This window comes from Hyperolius riggenbachi, chromosome 1 (genome assembly GCF_040937935.1).
Source record: "Hyperolius riggenbachi isolate aHypRig1 chromosome 1, aHypRig1.pri, whole genome shotgun sequence".
In the NCBI taxonomy this organism is placed as follows: Eukaryota; Metazoa; Chordata; class Amphibia; order Anura; family Hyperoliidae; genus Hyperolius; species Hyperolius riggenbachi.
The window spans coordinates 84281518-84302421 of record NC_090646.1 but is presented as its reverse complement, the minus strand read 5'-3'; the positions used below and the strand labels follow the sequence as shown (position 1 = coordinate 84302421).

General features: G+C 47.4%; 1 protein-coding gene across 6 annotated transcripts in view; it reads right to left on the bottom strand.

Annotated features, from left to right (window-relative positions):
- The window catches only part of ZFYVE28 (zinc finger FYVE-type containing 28), a 264453-nt gene that overhangs the window by 213821 nt on the left and 29728 nt on the right, over positions 1–20904 (bottom strand). For 5 of the 6 annotated variants that reach the window (XM_068275950.1, XM_068275960.1, XM_068275976.1 and 2 more), the window contains exon 1: positions 16727–16747. The exons of the other annotated variant lie outside the window; for it this stretch is intronic. The gene's annotated coding sequence lies outside the window, so the exon portion shown is untranslated. Of the gene's footprint in view, positions 1–16726; positions 16748–20904 lie in introns of those variants that run through there. 6 annotated transcript variants of the gene reach the window in all.

Sequence of the window (20904 nt, the reverse complement as noted above, 5' to 3'; positions counted from 1 at the left end):
GCACAGAGAGCTTCTCAGAGAGTGTTTTCAGTTATTTACACACAAATGTAACAACATTGGAATATAAACAAAGATACTGTTATCTCCAGTCTGGATGCGAATTTGAAGCTGAAGATGAATAGCCATTTCAGGACAGGACAAAGTGCTGTGTTTAACCATTTCAATGATGTTCTGCTACAATTTCTTTTTCTGGGATAGTAGCTTTAAAGCTGTAAGGAATCTTTTAGAGCAAAGTAGAAATGCTGACTTTCAGACCACTTTAAGCTACATACAAATAAACTTCACTGCCCCCCCAAAAAAATGTGATCATGTTGGCTGCGAGTTTGATATTTATGCAGACAGTTCCGCTCTTTTGTGCGCAAAGCAGAGGTGACAATCAACAGAGCAGATTATTTCAGCCAACTGCTTTCCGACCTCAGCACTGCAGGAAATTTCCCGTCTCTCCTTTCGCTCCCCTCTACATGGGACAGTACATGCCACTCAGTCACGCCAAAAATACATTAACTGTCAAGTTGCCAGCAGAGTGCTGGCCAGAACAGTAAGGGCTCCTTTCCACTAGGGGCCGTACAGAGTGATTCCTCTCACGCAAATTCTGAAGGGGAAAATCGGTGCCTATTGAAATCAATAGGCTGCTTCTGAATTCATGAGCAGGTGACAAAAAAAAAACCCAAAACGAACTGCTGGCAGCATTTTTACATATCACACATGCAAATCCCCATAGCTGTGCATAGCACGGTTAGAGGGATTCAGAGGCATACTTGCATCAAAACAAGTGCTGGCATGCAAAACAGGGCCTGAGAACAATTCCTTCAGATGGCTAAAGGCTAATGTCTGTGCCTGGCTTTAGAATGGATCGTCTCACGCGGTGCTCCTTGGCAAAAAGCAACACAAGGCCAATGGAGTGGGGAGAGAGAGAGAGAGTTTTGTGGGGTAGTGTGTGTGTGTGTGTGTGTGTGTGTGTGTGTGTGTGTGTGTGTGTGTGTGTGTGTGTTTTGTGGGGTAGTGTGTGTGTGTGTGTGTTTTGTGGGGTAGTGTGTGTGTGTGTGTGTGTTTTGTGGGGTAGTGTGTGTGTGTGTGTTTTGTGGGGTAGTGTGTGTGTGTTTTGTGGGGTAGTGTGTGTGTGTGTGTGCGTGTGTGTGTTTTGTGGGGGTGTGTGTGTGTGTGTGTGTGTTTTGTGGGGTAGTGTGTGTGTGTTTTGTGGAGTAGTGTGTGTGTGTGTGTGTGTGTGTGTGTGTGTGTGTTTTGTGGGGTAGTGAGTTTGTGTGTGTGCGCGTTTTGTGGGGTAGTGTGTGTGTGTGTGTGTGTGTGTGTTTTGTGGGGTAGTGAGTGTGTGTTTTGTGGGGTAGTGAGTGTGTTTTGTGGGGTAGTGTGTGTGTGTGTGTGCGCTTTTTGGGGTAGTGTGTGTGTGTGCGTGCATGTTGTGGGGTAGTGTCTATGTGTGTGCGCGCATGTTGTGGGGTTGTGTGTGTGCGTGTGTTGTAGAGTAGTGCGTGTGTGCACATGTTGTAGAGTAGTGTGTGTGTGCACATGTTGTGGGGTAGTGTGTGTGTGTGTGTGTGTGTGCGCATGTTGTTGGGTAGTGTGTGTGTGTGTGTGTGTGTGTGTGTGTGTGTGTGTGTGTGCATGTTGTTGGGTAGTGTGTGTGCCTCTGTGTGCCTCTGTTTGTCTGTATGTAGGGGTAGAACAGAGATTCCTCTTCACAGGCTCTCACTTCTGGTCGCTACACTTTAAAAGACTAAAGTGACCATCTCAAGCCAAGTAAACAGTCTGATCAGTTCTGCCATTGTAAAATAGAATAAAAAAAAAAAAAAACTAAAAAAAAACCTTTTGCAAAAAGAATGAGACGCAGGCCTGGCTTTCTTCGCATGCCGCAGTCGGCTGGGCTCTGCAGGTGGCCGCTGATTAGGATGAGCAGTAGTAATTATAGCCAACCATACTATGTACAGTCATGGAAACATTTGTTGGTACCCCGCCACAAATAAATAATAACCCACAATGGTGTCGAAGACTGGAAACCGACAAAAGTAATTGGTACCTATTATTCATTTATATAGTGGTAAAAATCTTCCACAGCGCTGTACAGAGTTTATTGTCTTGTCACTTAAAGGATACCTAAACAATTGCACAAGAGAGAAGGAAAACAGAGAAATGCACCCTGTATGTATTTAGAGAGTTTAGCCTGTCACATTTCCCCTCATCTGTGTCTAATCACAAGCTGTAATTGGAATACTCCTGTGTCACATGACTGCCACGGCAGAGATGGCAGATAAATTAATTTGAAAGCACAGGATGTTAATAATAAGTCTGTTTCCATGAACCGCGGGCGCCATGAATTAGGTAAGCCGGCTGACGCTGCACTTACACGGGGGAGCAGGAGGCACTGGGGGGGGGGGAGCGGTCAAACTATGGACACACATGCAGGGAATCCCTCATGTGGCAACAGGTCGTATCGGCAGGCGTTCGTAAGTTGGGGATTCTCTGCCTTCAAAGGACTCCAAACACCTCTCATGGATATGCCTTTAAGCCAGATGACTTCCAAGAAAGTCGTGCTATGACCCCTCTGGAGGAGCCTCTTGCAATGGCCATGCGTGTCACTTCCTCTTCATTCAGTGATGCACTTCTCTAACGGAGAAGACAGGGGTGACCCGGAGTCATAACATAGCCAAGATGGCACCCGTGATTTTTACATTGAAATCAAACGAAAGCTATTTGGTGTAGAATGGCAATTCAAGCATCGAATGAAAGAGGAGAGCACAAGCTACAGAGAGGTATGCATCTATAAGTACTTTGCAGTACTGGTCGGAGTCTTAAAGGCATGCCCATGAGAGGTGCTCAGAGTCCCTTTAATCAAATAAGACACAGGGACTTTTTCTCCCCATTTTTGGAGAATACCAAAAATAAGGATTTTTCTGAAGCAATTGTTACTATAAAACAATTTGCCCTAGGAAAAAAAAACGGTTTTTGGATACATTTCCACTAATCTTCATTTCATTGCTCCTTTTATTTGTGAGTTGACCCCCACAATACTGATGTACTGAAGATGCAGTGCACAGACTACCTAGCATATACACTGGCCGGGAAGAGATTATATATTTTGTTTCTCCCTCTCCCCAAGTGACATTTCCAGGCCTTGCCTGACAGGAGTGTGTGCAGAGATCTGCTCATCTCACCATAGCGGCTCTGTGGTTCAGCCCTGCCCAGTGTAAAAGCAGAGCAATATCCTGTCTCCTTGGAAGACCTACAACATCACAATCAAAGATTCATGAAGAGCCATTTTTATGCCAAGGTTCCCTAGCAGAAGGCTGAGACTGCTGTCATCTTTACGGGCTGTTCATTAGCTGCACAACATGCCAAGGAGGAGAAGGAGGAGAGCCATTCCAGCATCACAGATTACACTAATCCCAGCATTTCTTCCCACCTCAGCCCATGTTACCAGGCATGACATTCTCAGAATAGTGAACGGGTATTTAATGTCTATTCGCTGAACGCTTTAAATTGTAAATTCCAGTGAAGCAAAACATAGGATACAGACGTGGCATTCGTTACAATACTGCTTCATGAGAAGCCTCAGATGGAAACTGGTATTTCCAGACTACGGGACTGCATATTGCCTCCGGTGTAGGAAGCCTCAGAATCCCTGCTCAACCTGCGGGGAAAGGCTAAGAATCCCTTTGTGGCCTGCAGGAAAGCCTCAGAATCCCTGCATCGCCTACAGTGAAAGGCTAAGAATCTGTGCGTGGCCTGCAGGGAAAGGCTAAGAATCTCTGCGTGGCCTGAGGGGAAAGCCTCAGAATCCCTGCGTGGCCTGAGGGGAAAGCCTCAGAATCCCTGCGTGGCCTGAGGGGAAAGCCTCAGAATCCCTGCGTGGCCTGAGGGGAAAGCCTCAGAATCCCTGCGTGGCCTGAGGGGAAAGCCTCAGAATCCCTGCGTGGCCTGAGGGGAAAGCCTCAGAATCCCTGCGTGGCCTGAGGGGAAAGCCTCAGAATCCCTGCGTGGCCTGAGGGGAAAGCCTCAGAATCCCTGCGTGGCCTGAGGGGAAAGCCTCAGAATCCCTGCGTGGCCTGAGGGGAAAGCCTCAGAATCCCTGCGTGGCCTGAGGGGAAAGCCTCAGAATCCCTGCGTGGCCTGAGGGGAAAGCCTCAGAATCCCTGCGTGGCCTGAGGGGAAAGCCTCAGAATCCCTGCGTGGCCTGAGGGGAAAGCCTCAGAATCCCTGCGTGGCCTGAGGGGAAAGCCTCAGAATCCCTGCGTGGCCTGAGGGGAAAGCCTCAGAATCCCTGCGTGGCCTGAGGGGAAAGCCTCAGAATCCCTGCGTGGCCTGAGGGGAAAGCCTCAGAATCCCTGCGTGGCCTGAGGGGAAAGCCTCAGAATCCCTGCGTGGCCTGAGGGGAAAGCCTCAGAATCCCTGCGTGGCCTGAGGGGAAAGCCTCAGAATCCCTGCGTGGCCTGAGGGGAAAGCCTCAGAATCCCTGCGTGGCCTGAGGGGAAAGCCTCAGAATCCCTGCGTGGCCTGAGGGGAAAGCCTCAGAATCCCTGCGTGGCCTGAGGGGAAAGCCTCAGAATCCCTGCGTGGCCTGAGGGGAAAGCCTCAGAATCCCTGCGTGGCCTGAGGGGAAAGCCTCAGAATCCCTGCGTGGCCTGAGGGGAAAGCCTCAGAATCCCTGCGTGGCCTGAGGGGAAAGCCTCAGAATCCCTGCGTGGCCTGAGGGGAAAGCCTCAGAATCCCTGCGTGGCCTGAGGGGAAAGCCTCAGAATCCCTGCGTGGCCTGAGGGGAAAGCCTCAGAATCCCTGCGTGGCCTGAGGGGAAAGCCTCAGAATCCCTGCGTGGCCTGAGGGGAAAGCCTCAGAATCCCTGCGTGGCCTGAGGGGAAAGCCTCAGAATCCCTGCGTGGCCTGAGGGGAAAGCCTCAGAATCCCTGCGTGGCCTGAGGGGAAAGCCTCAGAATCCCTGCGTGGCCTGAGGGGAAAGCCTCAGAATCCCTGCGTGGCCTGAGGGGAAAGCCTCAGAATCCCTGCGTGGCCTGAGGGGAAAGCCTCAGAATCCCTGCGTGGCCTGAGGGGAAAGCCTCAGAATCCCTGCGTGGCCTGAGGGGAAAGCCTCAGAATCCCTGCGTGGCCTGAGGGGAAAGCCTCAGAATCCCTGCGTGGCCTGAGGGGAAAGCCTCAGAATCCCTGCGTGGCCTGAGGGGAAAGCCTCAGAATCCCTGCGTGGCCTGAGGGGAAAGCCTCAGAATCCCTGCGTGGCCTGAGGGGAAAGCCTCAGAATCCCTGCGTGGCCTGAGGGGAAAGCCTCAGAATCCCTGCGTGGCCTGAGGGGAAAGCCTCAGAATCCCTGCGTGGCCTGAGGGGAAAGCCTCAGAATCCCTGCGTGGCCTGAGGGGAAAGCCTCAGAATCCCTGCGTGGACTGAGGGGAAAGCCTCAGAATCCCTGCGTGGCCTGAGGGGAAAGCCTCAGAATCCCTGCGTGGCCTGAGGGGAAAGCCTCAGAATCCCTGCGTGGCCTGAGGGGAAAGCCTCAGAATCCCTGCGTGGCCTGAGGGGAAAGCCTCAGAATCCCTGCGTGGCCTGAGAAGAAAGCCTCAGAATCCTTGCATCGCCTACAGGGAAAGGCTAAGAATCTGTTTGTGGCCTGCGAGGAAGCCTCAGAATCCCTGCGTGGCCTGAGGGGAAGCCTCAGAATCCCTGCGTGGCCTGAGGGGAAAGCCTCAGAATCCATGCATGGCCTGTGGGAAAGCCGCAGAATCCCTGTGAGGACTGCAAGGGAAACCTCAGGATCCCTGAGTGGCTGACTGGGGCTTATATTCAGGGTAGGGCTTACATTGTGATCATTTACTACTCACCCCAAGTTCAAACTTCAATGCCCAGTCACTAATGCTGCAAACTGCCGTGGCATGTATATCTAAATCCTTACCAGCTGCTGGCGGTAAAATAAAACGGTAATCTGCTACTGGGAAAAAGTGTAGATGCCACAATTCAACCAGATAAGATTTGTAGGTCTGTGCAGAGTTTGCTTTTTTAAAAGTCCCAGGTTCCAGGGGGTGAGTGAAAGTACATTTCCAGTAGTTTTACTAGAGTGGGAAATGTACTGTAGCATTGTGCACATTTTGACTATAAATCTACTTTAAGCTTCCCAACTCTGTATTCAGTTATTCATCTTTAGCATAATGTACCTGCCAAAGTAGTTTATAAGAAAATCAACATTCCTCTGAGAATTTTATCACCTACATAAAGCCACTTACGTGAGGTTCTGGCCTTTTATAGGGTCAAATAATAGCTCTTTAGCAACACAGTTAACAGTGCTACGCCACCTGTTTTGCATTCAGCACAGTCCTTCCATACACACATTTCCTCAAAGACAGAAGATTTCACTGCAGCAGAATTATAACCTATGACTGAACCAACAGATTTCAAGCATAGGTGAACATTCACAGGCCAGGATGAGCGACAAGATGATTACAGGGAAATACTGCAACCACTGAGGCTTATGGTGAAACAGAGGAAAACCACAGGAGGGGAAGTCAGGTTGTGCCCTCTGCGAGTAAAATCTATAAGACTTATTCAATAGTAATACGAAGAACAAGGAAGATGAGCAAAGGGCAGCCACCCTTGATTTCAACCATCAGTCAGAACAAGGCAAGAAAATCTCTTTATGGTTACTGTGAATTTGCTCAACACTGCACACCAACCATCAGGGCCGGCGCTACCATTAAGGCAAAGGAGGCAGCTGCCCCAGGGCCCCAGAGCTTGTAGGGGCCCCCAGTGGCTACAAGGAAAAAAATTTTCAAATCGGCCTTATAGTTTTTGAGAAAATCGATTTTAAAGTTTCAAAGGAAAAAAAATACACATTTAAAAACCTTTAATGGTTAATAGCAAATCCACCTTAAAGAGAACCAGAGATGAAGCACCCTCTTGTATTTTACCTTATAAATCAGTGGGAACATGACAGTAAACACCTAATCTGCCCTTTGTTTCATTGTTCTCTGTGTAATCTGACTGTTATCACGTCTGATAAGAATCCCCGACTGAGAAGTCAGGCTGCTCCGTCTAGCTTTGCTACAGAAAGATTATAGCTAAGTCTGTCTTCTGTGGTGTTATTTCAAGCCCAAGCCTGCCCCCTTGTGGCTTTGCTATAATGACTCAGCAATAATCATTCCCAGCAAAGCCAGATTTAATTGCTCAGTCTGGGATTCTTGTGACTGCTGTTAACAGACACTTTTAGCAGTGAGGACGAAACAGAGAGCATGGTAAGTGTTTTCTCCAATGTTCTTACTGATATATATGGTAAAATACACAAGGGTGCTTCCTCTCTGGTTCCCTTTAAATGCTAGAAACCCTAAATTTGCAGGGTATGTTAAAGAGCTCATTAGGAATAAGAGGTAAATGTCACTTTTAGTAGCAAACGTAACGGTAGTGTAATTTTACATGCATCAAACGAAAGCGCAATACATTTCCTGATGGGGTTTCCAGGGGGTCTATACGCAGCCGCAGCGCTTTGGCCAGGGATCGCTATACAGCCGCAATATGGATGTATGAAGATCCCTGGCATTTTTTCCTATTTTCCCAATTTTTTTTTTTTTATGTTTAGAGTGTGAGAATTTTTTTTTTTTTTTAAATTATGTGGGGTCCCCCCTCCTGAAACTTTTTAACCCCTTGTCCCCCATGCAGGCTGGGATAGCCAGAATGTGGAGCTCCGACCGATTGGGACTTCACACCCTGACTATACCAGCTGCAAAAAAGGTCCCCTAATGCCGATTTTTGTTCCAGGGTATATGTTGGGGGGGCCCCCCAGGTTTATTTTGCCCTGGGGCCCCATTGTTGCTTAAACCGGCCCTGCCAACCATTGTTCTTGTTAGTGAAACTCCAGTGTAGAAATAGAATTATCCAAGGGACCTGTAGACTTTTGCCTTATTGTGACATTCAGCTGATCATCCACTGCCAAAAGATCTCTTGTTTATTTTAACGACTGATCCTTCCTGGTTAAAACCCAAAATGACCTCAGAGAAATTCTTTGAGCCAAAAGAAGGGTGAGCAATGCATCAGGCATTCAGTCAGTGCCCAGCACAGAGTGTAGAAAAAAATATTCACCATTGCTTAGCTGCGCTTTTTGTCAGAGGTTTTTGTCAACTGAAGTAGAACCAGTAGACCCCAACAGACATATTGCTTGGCAACTTCTGTAGGCGATAGCAGATTCAGCGGAGTCTGAACAATTTGGGGTACCTGGAGTCAGTAGTTTCATCAATTCAGGAGTCAGATGATTTTTGTACCAACTCCACAGCCCTGGTAAGTATTAGACTAAGAAGTCGGAGTCAGGGAGTTTGTGTCAGAGCAATTTTGGGTACTTACAGGGCTGTGGAGTTGGTATTTGTAGATGCTTCCACGTCTCCCATCAGCAGAATAAAGTACTGCCAACCCCCTCCCCCCCAAAAAAAATAAAGACAAAAAGTGGGAGTCTAGTGTAATGTAGCATGTGACTTCTAATTATGCAGAAACATGAAGGAGCTTCCAATAAGGTCCCTTTACAGGCAGCTTCAGGAAAATAAACAGGGGAAAGGATCTCAATAGGGATGCTAGGAAATTAATAAGTGTGACATTGTCCAGACTTCATTCTATCCAATCAGACTTCAATCAGAAACCCCTGAGAGGCAGAGGATCTGCAGAACAGCCAGTGTACTGTGTAAAAGAAAATCAATAGGACAGCTTCCATTTGTCTCACTTCAGTTATACCTTAAAGCAGACCGGAACCCCGAACTTCCTCTCTGCTCTAAAACCTAAGCAACAGCATAATAACCTTTACAGAAAAACTTTTTTGTTACAGCTGATACAAATCCTTCAATAAATCTTCAGTGTGTCTACGTCCTGCTTTCATGAAGCAGACATGTTGTTAACACCCTGTGTTTACCAATTAGCTACTCTGCCATGGCAGGCAGCTGACAGATGAGAGATCAAATTACAACTTGTTATTAGTCACAGATGAGGGGGAATAAGGCAGGTTAAACTCTCTTAATACATACAGGGTGCATTTCTCGGTTTTCCTTCTGCCCTGTGCAAGAGTTCAGGTCCACTTTAAGCCTCCCACGTGAAAGAGATCTTCACAAACCGGTAGAATTAGACCCACCACCATCTTTCTCTCCTCCCTCTCTCCTCTCCCCTCTCTCTCCCCTCTCTCTCCCCTCTCTCCCCTCTCCCCCCTCTCTCCCCTCTCTCCCCTCTCTCCACAGCTGAGCTATACCTAGAAGAAGACTAAATCGGCAGTGCACATGAAAAAAGGAAGCAAACTTTACATTTCACCGACTTCTAAAAATATTTTGATTTAAACCTGAGCACGAAAAAAATATGCTAAAAAATGCACTACACCTTCTCTTTGATGACACACAGAACAGAAGGATTGGCTACTGGCTACACAGTCAGTCACATGGCTTGCTTTATTTACATGCCTTCCTGCGTATGTCTCTTACAGCCCTGGGGACCTCATACGGTGTGGTTTTTCCATAGAAAGCTAAGCAGTTATTGTGTAATTGCTCAGGCATTATGTGAGACCAATTTAGTCGATCTGTGCATTGTGGAGCTGTTTATTGAATAACTAACCCAAAACTAAAATAGAAAAATTAATCAGAATAATCCCAGAGGAAATAAAATATACAGAAAGATTTTTAGGAGAACGATCGTATATGGAGAAGGATCGTCAACGCCAGTAGGCCAAGAACTAAGCCTGCAAGGGTCACTCAAGAATGATTTACACTGCTCACAAGTTGTCAGGGCCTGTTCACACTACAGCACTGTTAAAACTGTTTACACAACGCAGTTAAATGCAAAAATGGAAAGGACGCAAATGCACGATACACCCGCCAGACTGCAAATACAAAATGCCAACCTGCTGCATGTTTTTGGAGCCACAACACAAAACATCAACAAACATGAATTGGGCGCAGTACAAGCCTATGTGTTTATTCCCACAAGGCTTCCCACCGCACAAAAAATACTACCAATCCCGTGGGGGGACTTCGGCACTCTTTGGGAGCCCGAGCGCTTCCAAAGACGGGCCGCTCCATACTGCGCACGCGGGAGCGCCCTCTCTCGTTCACGTGCGCAGTTTTGAGCCGCCTGTCTTCAGGAGGACTCGGCTCCCGAAGACTTCCGAAGTCCCCTGCGGCGGGGAATTTAAACAGTGGAGCCAGCGATGCAATGAGGGCACCGGGAGAGGAGAGGGAAGCCTCATTAGGAACCAGAACCTTCCCTCTCTTTAGGCAAGTATCTGGCTTTCTTTTTTTGTTGTAACAGGTTCCCATTTACGTTAATTAATTAATGTATTTTTGGGGGCTCATCTCAGGTTTACGTTAAAGTGAAACTAACCTGAACATAAGGAAAAAAGTTTCACTTACCCGAGGCTTCCTCAAAAACCAACCAGATACCCTTATGATGGCACCAGACCAGCACACGTGTATTTTTCAAAAAGTATAACAAAAATCTTTACTGAACATTTTCAACACCATTCAAAACAATGAATATTTCACCAAAAGGGTGAACTGCGGTGTCTCAAACCAAAAACATTTGTTATATTGTTAGTATAATACAGTATTCATAATAGAGTCATAATTCATAATTGGAGGAACCAGGCATGACTATTATGAATACTGTATTATACTAGCAATATAAAAAGATTTTTGATTTGAGACACCGCAGTTCACCCTTTTGGTGACATTTTAATTGTTTAATGGTGTTGAAAATGTTCAGTAAAGATTTTTTTTACACTTTTTGAAAAATACATGTGTGCTGGTCTGGTGCTATCATAAGGGTATCTGGTTGGTTTTTGAGGTGTACTTAATTGGCCCTTAGCATATTTCAGCATGTAATTACCTGTTAGTAACCAATTACCCCTTTGCATGGTGCTAGTTCAAACAGTTTAAAAAAAAAACCTTACCTGAGGCTTCGACCAGCCCCCTGCAGCTGTCCTGTGCCAAACCGATCCTCCGGTCTCCCGACGTGGCTAAGTTTCCTTTCTGCTGACTGATCAGTTGGCGTACGCTTTCCCGTCAGAGAGAGTGTCCTGCACTGGTGCAGTATGGAACCTCCTTATGTTCAGCTTAGGTTTCTAATTAGGCTGTGTTCAAACTGCACGGATAAAAAACCGACCCATTTTTAGCTTCAAGCAGATCAGTTTTTAACCCTGGGCATCAGTTTTTCTCCCCTGTGTTCAGCTACCATCCACTTGATATACCCGTGACACATGCCACGGATCCCTTGTATCTGGAATTATTGCAGACATCCCATACTTTCCGTTTCCCGGTACGGACCGAACTGATCGGTTACAGACAGACTGATGTGAACAAACCCTGTTGCTTTGCATAAGATCCAATCCCTTTTGTTCTGCTAAACAGAACGTTTTTAGAGCAATGTGAATAGAGCCTTATCCAGAATACAAATCAGTTGAAATGATGCGGATGTAAGCATGTGTTGTAAAACAAGCATACACTAATAAGTTGTAATAAGGGGTTAACCTGCATGATAATACATTATTACTATAATAACGCATTTATATAGCGCTGAGAGTTTCTGCAGAGCCAGGTTCCCAATTGAGTCGAACCTCAAACGCCCAGCGGGAGCAGGCAGGGCAGTGTTCATTCCGACGGTCTGTTGCAGCCGGGTTGGTGCCCAGGGCAAAAGCATTTCCACCACAGGTTTATTTTTAATGGCAAAATATGAAGAGGCTATTGGTAAGAGTCAGGGCTAACATTCCAAATGATAAATGATTTACATTTGGAGTTTGGCTTGCAGTGATCACACCTCTCCTCACACTTGTCATTCCAGAGAAGCACATCCTGTTTTTGCCACAGGCAGTGATGCATGGGGCAGATGTATGATATGAGAGCACTGGCGAACCTGTCTCACAGCAGACAGTTGGACACACACACACACACACACACACACACACACACTTCAATGCAGTTCTGCTGATGTTTGCGATAACTCTCAGAGCTACAGCGCTAATGGGCCGGCGCTACGGTAAAGGCAAAAAGGGCCATTTTCCCAGGGACCACACATCAGTGTTCTCCCCAGGCTCCTTCATCCGGGGGCTCCACCCGGCTAGTTTTGGTGAGCACCCGGCTGTCATCGGCTCACCTCCTATCTATGCTGTAAGCAGAGTTGCTCACAGAAGCACCAGCCCAGCATGCTCTCATCTCGCCCCACCCGGCTACTATTTTATGCCGCCCTGCTAGAAAAAATATTCTGGGGAACACTGCACATCCATAGGGGCCCCCGACAAGTGTCCACCACAACCTCACTAAATTATGTGCAGACAGACAGCCCTGCAATGCCTGGAACTTGGAGGAGATGAATGAGTGCTGCTCAACCTACTGCTCTCTGTAACACTGGGGGTAGGTTGTTAGGGGACTAATCTGGCCAGTATAATAGAGGGAGGGGAGCACAAATCTAGCTACAATACTGGAAGAGAGGAGGGGGGAGGAGACATCTGGCTGTTAAACTGGAGGGGCAGGCTACTTTTGCCCTGGGGCGCCACTGTAGCTAGAACCAGCTCTGACAGCACTCAAAGTTTACTTCAGGGCACGGACTGCTGTCAATTTTGCTTGATAGCCACTTCAAAAGGGTCAACTGGGGAGTGGTTAAATCTCTGCCTCCCACACACTGCATGGACCACCAGGCATGTGCAGGGTTCAGGACTGCCAGTTACCATTTGGGTCAACCCCTTAGTGAAGCCTTATCTCAAGAAGGAACGGCAGAACCCAGCACATCTCTCTATCCTAGTGCCAACACACTGCTCTGTGCCTGTATACAAGCACTGAGCGGCACTTCATGCTTGTAATGTTTACACTCAGCTCCTGTAGAAGAAAGATCACAGCGTGACTTCATGGGAACGGGGAATGGACCTTTGCTTCCAGGAGTTAAGCGAGGCATGGCTGCTTGGCACCTGAATAAATGATTCACAGGTAACGTTTGGGTGAGCTGGAGCTGTGCCTTCCTTGTATTTGTTCACCATCTGAATCACAAGCAAAAAAAACTAAAAAAAAAAAAAAGTCTCAAGCAGCTCGCCACAGACACAAATAATATCACAATGTTTTTCTTAGCGGTGAGAACAGCAGCCGACAGTTTCAGTAACACAGCCGGGGGAGGCGCACCGACGAGAGGTAATCCAACCGGAAAGTGTAGAGAGATTACATTTCGCACTTAGCGAACAGCGACGTATCCGAGAAAGCACCGCACGTGACTTTTCATGTTGTCAACAGCTGAAGACGAAAACCTCAAACCCTTTCCTAACATTCGGAGTTCCTGCAAAACACCCTGCAGCTTTTTATTCTACCTGTTAGCAACGCAAAAGCACACCTGAACTGACAGGATATACAGGCATTGTCTTGTAAACAATGCTAATTGCCTGGCTGTCCTGTGCCTCCAATACTTTTAGCTATTGACCCTGAACAAGCATGCCAATCAGGTAAATTGTCAGTAAATGGCTTCTGAGAGCAGGAAAGAGTTAACAAAAAGGGTCAAAAATTCATAGATTTGAGCTCTGGCATAATTCAATGAAGGTGTCATTGAGCAGAGACAATGAAACAGTAAAAACTTAAAAACTAGATTTAACCGCTGCACCGCCAACAAATAAAAAACTTCAATGCATTCCAGGTTGCCGGCAAGTTTCCAGCTCAATGTGACGCAGTTAGTGTTCAGGGCCCCATACACTTTCTTTGCGGTTGTGCTATCCTGCGTGCAGAAAAGTCCTCAAGCTTTATACACACATACAAACGAGGCATGTCAGCTGGCTGGGATCAGTACTCAATCTAATGAGCAACACTGCAGGGCCGCGGCAGCATGGACCCATTGCTAGCCTTCAGGCTAGTGACATGTTCTGTTGACAAGATAAGGTGCATGCTTGTTTCAGGTGTATGATTTAGACCAGTGGTTCCCAACCTGGGGGCGATCGCCCCCAGGTGGGCGATTTGGGTTCTAAGGGGGGGCGGTAAATTTGTGTGTGTGTGGGGGGGGGCGATCAGTATGAAAAGGCAGAAAAAATAGTGTCGCAGTGTCACACATTTTTAAGAAAATTATGGGCAAAAAATATGATCTGTATAAAATAAGCAAGTGTGCATGATAGAGTTGCGTAATTCCTCAGGGCTCGTTGGTCACGCGCCGGTGTAATGTCAGATATTGCAGCCCGGAAGCAGCCTTCCTCACTGAGTATCGCGCATGCTCAGTGGGAATTTAGATATTATTTACCTGAAATATCTCCGCTTCCACACCACGTACACTCCCGAAATTTTCAGGGGAGGGAGGGGACCCCCAGATCTAGCTCTGTGTCGAATTGCAGCCCCCGAGCCCCGCTAGTTCCCGAGATTGATTGCAGCAAACCTGTCTCGGGAACCAGCGGGGCTCGGGGGCTGCAATTCGGCACAGAGCTAGATCTGGGGGTCCCCTCCCTCCCCTGAAAATTTCGGGAGTGTACGTGGTGCGGAAGCGGAGATATTTAGGACGTTTTACGTGGCTGCACAATTTAATGGGACGCAGGCTCCTACTGCACATGAGGGGCTGCACAACGTGCGGGGCTGCAATAGCTGACATTACACCGGTAAGGGAATTGGCGCAAAGTAGTTGAGTCACCGGCTATTTTTAGCTGGCAAGGTCACAGCGCTACCACCTCCACTGGCACCACCACCTGGCTTAAGGGTATACCGTACTAAGAGAAGGTAGGCGACAGGGGTGAGTAGTCTTCCCCTAAGGGGCGATACCTCATAAAAGGTTGGGAACCACTGATTTAGACACTACTGTTGCATGAAAGATTAGCAAGTTGCCAGGCAACGAATTGTTTACAAGGAAATAAATATGGCAGCCTCCATATCCCTCTCACTTTAGGAGTCTTAAGCACAAATGCACAGGTGTGAACGGGATTACAGGCCTCAGAGGAGAACTGTGTGCAGCTGCAGTTCCTCGCGGACAGGTACAAATGTACGGGGTCGGAGTAAGGCCTTATCTGAACCTGTATATGTTTCAAAACTGTAAAAAAAAAGTTAGATGGAGTCTTATTTTATGTTCCCTCTGTAACAAAACATGTTTTATACTGTATTAAGAGCCCAATCCAGTCTTGTTATTTTACTCAATTCTTCTGTCAATTCCTACTTGATGGCTGTACAGAACTTCACTGCGCTGAGAAGTCGGATCACCCAGCACGACCCCGGAGAGCAGCACCCCAAAGATGAATGCTGCATAATTACAGCAAAGTGCTGCGCAGACTGTGACACCTTTTAATAGGTTAGAGATCTGTTCAGCAAATTGCCCGCCTCCGAGACCCGAACAGCTGCAAATAATCATGTCTGCGAGAACAGAACAAATCGTACCAATCACTACACAGCGTAAGGTCACTTTGTAGCAGACTCCGATGGAAGGGATGAGGTCTGACAGAACAAAGTAACAGCTACAAAGTGATATTACTAGAAAAACAGCTGAAGAAAGGAACTGAACACTAAACTTTTACTAGTTTTTTTGGATAGAGCCATCAACTGTGAGAAATGGCAACACCTTCCTGTACTTCTTATGTCACCATTTGCAGCAAGAGGAGAACTCTCCCCAATGCAAATACACAGAGTGTCTGGGTTTTCAGAAGAGAGCACACAGATTAAAGGGAACCTGAGATAAGGGGGGGGGGGGGACTAAAAGTATTTATACATACCTGGGGCTTCCTCCAGCCCCCTCTGCACAGATCGCTCCCACGCCGTTGTCTAAATCCTCCTAGATGCTGCGGGAACACTCCCATTCTCAGGCGTACCGTGCATGCGTGGCCGCAGACGGGAGCGTTTTTACACCTGGGCAGAACTACTGCGCAAGCACAGATGGCCCCCGGCCACGGGAGCAAGACGAGGAAGCGTGCTTTGCCGCATTGCGTCTGCGCTAACTGACCCCGACTTGCTGTGGAGAACAGGGCTGCTACCGGAGCATCTAGGACAGGCATGGGCAAACTCGGCCCTTCAGCTGTTAAGGAACTTCAAGTCCCACAATGCATTTGCCTTTATGAGTCATGACTGTGGCTGTAAGACTCCTGCAATGCATTGTGGGACTTGTAGTTCCTTAACAGCTGGAGGGCCAAGTTTGCCCATACCTGCTCTAGGAGGATTTAGATGCTGGCGTGGGAGCGAACTGCACTGAGGGGGCAAGGAGGAAGCCCCAGGTATGTATAAAACTTTTAGTCCCCCTCGTCTCAGGAACACTTTAAGGGCGGAGCCCACAGAAGCCATAGCAGCCTGGAGCTGGAACCCCCGAAAAATCCAATAAAAAGCAAATAAAAGTCAATTGCAATCGCAGGTCCTGCAGCATTTTTGAAGTGATTGCACTTCAACACAAAGTAAAGAAATGCTGCAAAATAGTTTTCAGTCACTGTACAAAGTGATTTTGCATTTTAATACCCAGAACCACAAAAATATAGAAAGTAAAGGAATTTGCCATCACTGTTAAAAAAAATCAATTAAAAAAAAATCAATTAAAAAAAAAATCACTTAAAGAGTACTTCAGTGGAAAATTACAGTGCCTGTCAATGACAGGTAGGTATGGTCAATGAGATGCCAATACTATGGGGTTGATGCATCATTATACAATTTTGTATGGGAATGTATGCAGCTTGTAAACGAACCAATCAAATCCTGCACAGGTAAAATGCACATAGGCTTACCGCACCTCCCATGGCCCAGCGTATGTCTTTGTTTAGATATAAAGCTGTTGGAAGACGTACCTGGCATGTGCGGTCAGAAGGCGCCCAAGCGGAAATAAGGCACATGTGCGCATAGTATGTCTGGGTCAGAGGGCACACGTGCCGGCTACACCTTCACCATCAAATCACCTAGCGAAGGGAGAGACGTTCTTCGGCTTCTTCCTGCGCTCAAATCACAAGCGGACGGATCATACGTACGCCCTGGTCACCCACTCGGCCCAAGGCACCTGCCTAAGCGGCCTTATGGATGATTTGGCTCAGACTATAGTGACCCTTGCTGCTGCCACTGGAGGAAGGGGGGGGGGGGTAAATGTATAATCAGATGACCATAAGCTCCTCAGGGAAGAGGAAAGATGGGGGCCTGCCGATGGAATAGGAGCACAACGTTCATCCTAAACGTAAGGGCCCAATAGGCACAAATTTACTACAACCAAATAAAATGTCTTGCCCTGCGATTATCACCTTCCCCAAACCTCTAAAAAGACCATAGATTTGCTTTAAGTCTTTTTTTTCCCCTTTGCTAAAGATTAAAAGTATTTCCTGGCTCTCCACAGACTTCAATAAGACAGGAGCCTTACTTGCTTCAGATATTTATGGCACCGCAGTGACTCTGAGATTTTATCAAGCGCATTCAGCTGCTACAGCCAAACCAACAGCATATTGATTAAACACCCAGCAGGAGCAGGGCCTGCTGGGAAAAACACAGGGAAGGAGGAAAAGTCACAGAAACAGTCTTACCTTACATTTTACACTGCAAAAGCCCTTGTGGTTTAACAATACTGTCTCTAGTCAGAGAGGAGACCAGCCGTTGCCAGACGGCATTTCTAACATACAGTACGAGCGCTGTGTTGCCAGCGATAAGATGGGACGGGTCTTCTGCATGTAGCATAAGTCATTACAGAGCTCCCCCAAGCACTATCTACATCAGACTGGCAGTGTCATAGAATCCCTGTGCAACTTCACACAACAGGCCTTTATGTTCCACACAACTAGAAGCAAAACGCCGCTTTTTCAAAACCTGTCAGATGTAGGAAATACGTTCCCCAAAAATAAGACAGTGTCTTATATTAATTTTTGCTCAAAAGACTTGCTAGGGCTTATTTTCAGGAGAGGTCTTATATTTCCTGTGCTTTGTGTCCTCCTGCCTTCCCCACTGTGCTGCCTCTTCCTCTGCTGGATCAACGTCGTATTCCCGTGTCCCCATCGTACCTTTAGTGTCCTCCTGGTGTCCCCCTCTATCCCCGGTCCTCCTGTGTCCCCCATGTACTCTGCTGCCCCCCCATGTCCTCCTGCATCCTCTCCCCCCCCCCCCTTCCCCAGCTCCTCCATGCCATTATGTCCCTGACATGACCGATCTCCCGCACGACCGTTTCTTCGCCACTCGATTACGGATAGCAGTGACTGTAAAAAGATAAGAAAAACGAGCGGAAGATAAGTGAATTGACTGCGGAGTCGAGCGGCGAAACGATCGAGCGGGAGAATCGAGCGGCAAAAATCGAGCCGTGTATTCCCAGCATAAGCCTACAAAACAAAATCACTCAATCACTTTTACTCACTGGGGCTTCTACCAGCCCCCTGCCGCTGTCCAGTGCCTTGCAGTCACGATCGGATCCTCCTGTCCCCCACCGCCAGCGATGTTCATTTTCGGGCCGACAGGTTTACTGCGCCTGCGCAGGCCCTGGCACATGTCTCCTACGCGTTTCCATCTGCAATATTACCGTGCACAGGAGGTTATTGCAGACGGGAACGTGTAGAAGGCTACGCATGGCCAGGTCTGTCGGCAAAGTGAAAGTAGCTGGCGGCGGAGGAAAGGAGGATCCGATCATGACTGCGAGGGATTTCTGGAAAGGCAACAAAGGCCAGGGCCTTGGGTGGCCGCAGCTCAAGGGGGCACCAGAAGAAGAAAGGGGTTGCGACATATGAAAGAGGAGGCTAGAAATGAGGAGCAACATATAAAAAAGGAGAAACTGATGCTTAAGGGAGCTGTTAATGAAAGAGAGGGCTACAGTACATGCATGATACACATGTTAGATGGGACTGTACATGGAATGGATGGGCGATGCTGCACATAAAAGGGAAGCTCTAACATACTTGGTCTTGAATACATGTAGACAGGAGTACCTACAATTATAAATTACAGTTTGCTTTAAACCTAATAAGTTGCCAAGATATATAAACTCGCACATGATAAAGTGTGATTTTCTCACCCCCAGAGTCTGTATTCCACATATGGTCTTGAAATCCCCGCTCCAGTATGAAATTGGGCCCTGGCATTTTTTTTTCTTTCCAAACCATTCGTGCAAATGGTGCTGGGGGATTGATATAACTCCACCCCTCATGTTCATGTGATCTAATCTAGGCAGGCAGACATCTTAAATAAGAATTATAGCAAACAGATGTGCTAAAGCTACGTACCCACCTGGCGATTTTCCCAATGACCAGTGATTTTCAAACGATGTTGTGAGGTGGGTACAGGTGCACGATTGCGAACGTCAACTATCGTTACGCCAATGATGATGGACCAATGCGGGGTCAGCCATCATTGTGCCAATGATGATGGACCGATGCGGCGGATCTTTGAGATACCGGATGACACCGCACAAAGCACCAAGATCGTGGAAGTCGCACTTGTGCCGTCGTGTACATCACGTGACCTTGCTTTAACCTGCCGACAGGAAGAGGTGTGGTTGACAACCGTCGTCAAGGGGCAGTCGCAGGGGCAGTTGGGCGGCGAGTACATAGCTTAATGGCCCATACTCATGGGCTACAATTGTCGCCCGTGAGTATGAGGCGTTGCACGGGCGCGCACCCCGAATCGTCGCTGATGTCACCAGGCGATTGGCGCGGTCAATCGCCTGGCGACAGTTGCCGCCGCAACTGTTGCTAGTCCGCGTGAGTATGTGGACTAGCGACAGCAACATATTTGAAAATAGACGGCGCTTACGGTGAGGGGGAGGAACGTCGGCGACAGCTTCCGTCGCACAGCTGATCCCTCTTCCGCGTGTGTACGCGGAGGGACCTGGCGACGAGCTGTCGCCGGCCTGTCGTGCACACGCTCATGTGTGCTGGCGACAGGCCACTTATGTAGCCCGTGAGTATGGGCCATAAGACAGGCTACAGCAGTTCTCCTTTGTCTCCTCTGTTACACACTGTGAAAAGAGAAGTAATTTGATCCTGGCAGGCAGAGCAGGGGAGGGAGGGGCAGGGGAGGGGACCGGGCTGGAGGTGGAGACACAAAGCTTCAGCATTAGGAGAAATAAGGAAGTGCTGCTACAGATATAAATGTGTGTCTGTTCTATCCACTATGATGTACCAGATGTAAACTGTATGTGTTCATCTAACAGTACACAGTGCATAGACTGCATATGTGAATTGCCATTCGGACTTTTTTTGGGCTGGAGGTGGTCCGGTCTGGTAACTGTACTTAAAATAATTAATGAAAATGCTTATGTTCTTCAATATTCATAATTAGCGTTTGCCCTTTGTAAAATCTTTTCTCAACCGATTTACACATTCTGAAATGTATCACAAGTAGCAACATCTTTAGTCCTGTCAGGTATAAAACTCTGCAGAATGTTTATTTCTGAGAATTCTTAAGCCAGCGTAAAGAATACCTGGTTTCCCAGAATGCTCTGGGAGGGATAATCCTAAACTAAGCATCACCAGGAAGGCGGAGTTACATACCAATATATAAAGAAGTTTTACTAATGCTGAGATCAGGAAAATTACCATAAAAGTGTGTATCCTGAATATTTACCGCATTCAACCATATGTCACTACAGTGCCTCTGTAACAAACATGCAGTCAGAAGTTTCATTCTACACGAATATTCTAAAAATGCCTTGCAGCAACCAATCCAATCAGATTTTCAGCTTTCTCTTGTGCCTGTTTAAAAGCTGTAAAGGTCAAGCTGACTGCAAACGTCAGAATTTTTCTACGCGGAACAAAACAGCAGCCCTGCCCTGCGCACTCCATAACCTCTCCCTAACCTACATTCAGCTTACAGTCCTCACCAGAAAAACACGTTCTACCATATGAGCGCCTTGCCTGATACACTTGGAAATTATCTATAAGATCCAGTCAACAAAGCCAGGTGGAAGCAGCCAGAGACTGAGTGGTGTCTCTTCAGCAACCAGCTTCAGTTGTCAGACGCTGCGTCACATATGAGATTTTATCACGCCTAGGCATATTGTATCATA